Source organism: Pristiophorus japonicus, chromosome 23 (genome assembly GCF_044704955.1).
Source record: "Pristiophorus japonicus isolate sPriJap1 chromosome 23, sPriJap1.hap1, whole genome shotgun sequence".
Classification (NCBI taxonomy): Eukaryota; Metazoa; Chordata; class Chondrichthyes; family Pristiophoridae; genus Pristiophorus; species Pristiophorus japonicus.
In genome coordinates this window covers 42222249-42227194 of record NC_091999.1, presented here as the reverse complement: position 1 = coordinate 42227194, position 4946 = coordinate 42222249, and the positions used below count along the sequence as shown (strand labels likewise).

At 46.0% G+C, this 4946-nt stretch overlaps 1 non-coding gene across 1 annotated transcript; it reads right to left on the bottom strand.

The window, feature by feature from the left end:
• Positions 1-385: 385 nt before the first annotated feature.
• trnal-uaa (transfer RNA leucine (anticodon UAA)) lies at positions 386-468 on the bottom strand. The gene has a single exon. It is a non-coding gene; the product is annotated as a tRNA-Leu (tRNA).
• Positions 469-4946: the final 4478 nt, after the last annotated feature.

Here is a 4946-nt window from a genome sequence, read left to right as displayed (position 1 = left end):
TAATGGAAATACTCATCAGGTTAGAGACAGAGACTAACAGAGACAGGCAAGGACATGGACAGACAGAGATAATGGGACAGAGAGAATGGGACAGAGAGAGGCAGTCAGACAGAGAGTCTGAGGGAATACCATTGCAACAGAACTAGACACCGTGAGAAAGAGACTGATTGAGAGACAGCGACAAACAGGGAAGCAGGGACAGACAGAGAGGGTTAGAGAGAGCCAAAGACTCAAATACATACACAGCTCTCCAAAGAGAGAGATCGGCAGAGACATTTCATTATCGGCGCAGAGTGTCACATAGTTACAGAAAATTGGAGATTTTGCAGATGAAATTTGGGTATCACTGAGCAGGGTGGGAAAAATCTCTGTTTAATTAAGGAATTACCAGGAGTGGGGTTCGAACCCACGCGGGTGCAAACCCATTAGATCTTAGGTCCAATGCCTTCACCACTCGGCCATCCTGGTCCTGATCCTGTCAGTGGTTGGACTCTGCCTCTGTGAGAATCTGGGCTTCAGCTCCACCCCCACAGCGACACACAGACACATCGGATTTCAGGGAGCATTTACGAACATTTTTCTCAATATTGACACGGGCGCAACTCTCCTATTATTTTTCGACTAAGGCTCTGGCTACTTCCACATCCACCCGAGGGTGCAGATGGAGCTTCAATTTAAAATTTCAGCCCATGGTCAACAGCTTCATAAATGCAAAATTCCCCAAATACTGCATTTGAGTGTCAGCCAAGATGATGGGTTCAAGACTCAGGAGTGGGACTTACACACACAACCTCCTGATTCAGTCGAGAATGGAGCCACTGAACCAAAACCGATACCAAAGTTCACATCCGTATTATTTTCCCCAAGTTTTTTAAAAAGTTCCACGACGTACCAAATTCATGGTGATGATTTCCACAGACAGTTGCACATACACAGAGACATACATACAGGTAGACATACACAGACACACACATACATAAAATAACCAAAAATATACACGCATCAACATAGAAACATAGAAATTAGGTGCAGATATATGCCATTCGGCCCTTAGAGCCTGCACCACCATTCAATAACATCATGGCTGATCATTCAACCTCAGTACCCCTTTCCTGCTTGCTCCCCATACCCCTTCATCCCTTTCGCCGTAAGGGCAATATCTAACTCCCTTTTGAATATATCTAACGAACTGGCTTCAACGACTTTTTGCAGTCGAAAATTTCACAGGTTAACCACTCTCTGAGTGAAAACGTTTCTCCTCAGCTCGTTTCTAAATGGTTTACCCCTTACTCAAAGACTGTGATCCTTGGTCCCGAACTCCCCAGCAGCGAGAACATTCTTCCAGCCTCTAAGCTGTCCAATCTCGTCAGAATTTTATATGTTTCTTTGAAATCTCCTCTCATTCTTCTAAACTCCAGTGGATACCAGCCCAGTTGATCCAGTCTCTCCTCATATGTCAGTCCTGCCATCCCGGGAATCAAGCTGGTGATCCTTCGCTGTACTCCCTCAATAGCAAGGATGTCCTTCCTCAGTTTCGGAGACCAAAACTGAACACAATGTTCCAGGTGTGGCCTCATGGAGGCCCTGTACAACTGCAGTAAGACCTCCCTGCTCCTATACTGAAATCCCCTAGCTATGAAGGGGAACATGCCATTTGCCTTCTTCACCGCCTGCTGCACCTGCATACCATAGAAACATAGAAACATAGAAAATAGGTGCAGGAGTAGGCCATTCGGCCCTTCTAGCCTGCACCGCCATTCAATGAGTTCATGGCTGAACATTCAACTTCAGGACCCCATTCCTGCTTTCTCGCCATACCCCTTGATCCCCCTAGCAGTAAGGACCTCATCTAACTCCTTTTTGAATATATTTAGTGAATTGGCCTCAACAACTTTCTGTGGTAGAGAATTCCACAGGTTCACCACTCTCTGGGTGAAGAAGTTCCTCCGCATCTCGGTCCAATATGGCTTACCCCTGATCCTTAGACTGTGACCCCTGGTTCTGGACTTCCCCAACATTGGGAACATTCTTCCTGCATCTAACCTGTCTAACCCCGTCAGAATTTTATATGTTTCTATGAGGTCCCCTCTCATTCTTCTGAACTCCAGTGAATACAAGCCCAGTTGATCCAGTCTTTCTTGATAGGTCAGTCCCGCCATCCCGGGAATCAGTCTGGTGAACCTTCGCTGCACTCCCTCAATAGCAAGAATGTCCTTCCTCAGGTTCGGAGACCAAAACTGGACACAATACTCCAGGTGTGGCCTCACCAATGCCCTGTACAACTGTAGCAACACCTCCCTGCCCCTGTACTCAAATCCCCTTGCTATGAAGGCCAACATGCCATTTGCTTTCTTAACCGCCTGCTGCACCTGCATGCCAACCTTCAATGACTGATGTACCATGACACCCAGGTCTCTTTGCACCTCCCCTTTTCCTAATCTGTCACCATTCAGATAATAGTCTGTCTCTCTGTTTTTACCACCAAAGTGGATAACCTCACATTTATCCACATTATACTTCATCTGCCATGCATTTGCCCACTCACCTAACCTATCCAAGTCGCTCTGCAGCCTCACAGCATCCTCCTCGCAGCTCACACTGCCACCCAACTTAGTGTCATCCGCAAATTTGGAGATACTACATGTAATCCCCTCATCTAAATCATTAATGTACAGTGTAAACAGCTGGGGCCCCAGCACAGAACCTTGCGGTACCCCACTAGTCACTGCCTGCCATTCTGAAAAGTACCCATTTACTCCTACTCTTTGCTTCCTGTCTGACAACCAGTTCTCAATCCATGTCAGTACACTACCCCCAATCCCATGTGCTCTAACTTTGCACATCAATCTCTTGTGTGGGACCTTGTCGAACGCCTTCTGAAAGTCCAAATATACCACATCAACTGGTTCTCCCTTATCCACTCTACTGGAAACATCCTCAAAAAATTCCAGAAGATTTCTCAAGCATGATTTCCCTTTCACAAATCCATGCTGACTTGGACCTATCATGTCACCTCTTTCCAAATGCACTGCTATGACATCCTAAATAATTGATTCCATCATTTTACCCACTACCGATATCAGGCTGACCGGTCTATAATTCCCTGTTTTCTCTCTCCCTCCTTTTTTAAAAAGTGGGGTTACATTGGCTACCCTCCACTCCATAGGAACTGATCCAGAGTCAATGGAATGTTGGAAAATGACTGTCAACGCATCCACTATTTCCAAGGCCACCTCCTTAAGTACTCTGGGATGCAGTCCATCAGGCCCTGGGGATTTATCGGCCTTCAATCCCATCAATTTCCCCAACACAATTTCCCGGCTAATAAGGATTTCCCTCAGTTCCTCCTCCTTACTAGACCCCCCGACCCCTTTTATAACCGGAAGGTTGTTCGTGTCCTCCTTCGTGAATACCGAACCAAAGTACTTGTTCAATTGGTCCGCCATTTCTTTGTTCCCCGTTATGACTTCCCCTGATTCTGACTGCAGGGGACCTACGTTTGCCTTTACTAACCTTTTTCTCTTTACATATCTATAGAAACTTTTGCAATCCGTCTTAATGTTCCCTGCAAGCTTCTTCTCATACTCCATTTTCCCTGCCCTAATCAAACCCTTTGTCCTCCTCTGCTGAGTTCTAAATTTCTCCCAGTCCCCAGGTTCGCTGCTATTTCTGGCCAATTTGTATGCCACTTCCTTGGCTTTAATACTATCCCTGATTTCCCTTGATAGCCACGGTTGAGCCACCTTCCCTTTTTTATTTCTATGCCAGACAGGAATGTACAATTGTTGTAGTTCATCCATGCGGTCTCTAAATGTCTGCCATTGCCCATCCACAGTCAACCCCTTAAGTATCATTCGCCAATCCATCTCAGCCAATTCACGCCTCATACCTTCAAAGTTAGCCTTCTTTAAGTTCTGGACCATGGTCTCTGAATTAACTGTTTCATTCTCCATCCTAATGCAGAATTCCACCATATTATGGTCACTCTTCCCCAAGGGGCCTCGCACAACGAGATTGCTAATTAATCCTTTCTCATTACATAACACCCAGTCTAAGATGGCCTCCCCCCCCTAGTTGGTTCCTCGACATATTGGTCTAAAAAACCATCCCTTATGCACTCCAGAAAATCCTCCTCCACCGTATTGCTTCCAGTTTGGTTAGCCCAATCTATGTGCATATTAAAGTCACCCATTATAACTGCTGCTCCTTTATTGCATGCACCCCTAATTTCCTGTTTGATGCCCTCCCCAACATCACTACTGTTTGGAGGTCTGTACACAACTCCCACTAACGTTTTTTGCCCTTTGGTGTTCTGCAGCTCTACCCATATAGATTCCACATCATCCAAGCTAATGTCCTTCCTAACTATTGCCTTAATCTCCTCCTTAACCAGCAATGCTACCCCACCTCCTTTTCCTTTTATTCTATCCTTCCTGAATGTTGAATACCCCTGGATGTTGAGTTCCCAGCCCTGCTCATCCTGGAGCCACGTCTCCGTAATCCCAATCACATCATATTTGTTAACATCTATTTGCACAGTTAATTCATCCACCTTATTGCGGATACTCCTTGCATTAAGACACAAAGCCTTTAGGCTTGTTTTTTTAACACCCTCTGTCCTTTTAGAATTTTGCTGTACAATGGCCCTTTTTGTTCTTTGCCTTGGGTTTCTCTGCCCTCCACTTTTCCTCATCTCCTTTCTGTCTTTTGTTTTTGCCTCATTTTTGTTTCCCTCTATCTCCCTGCATTGGTTCCCATCCCCCTGCCATATTAGTTTAACTCCTCCCCAACAGCACTAGCAAACACTCCCGCGAGGACATTGGTTCCGATTCTGCCCAGGTGCAGACCGTCCGGATTGTACTGGTCCCACCTCCCCCAGAACCGGTTCCAATGCCCCAGGAATTTGAATCCCTCCCTGCTGCACCATTGCTCAAGCCACGTATTCA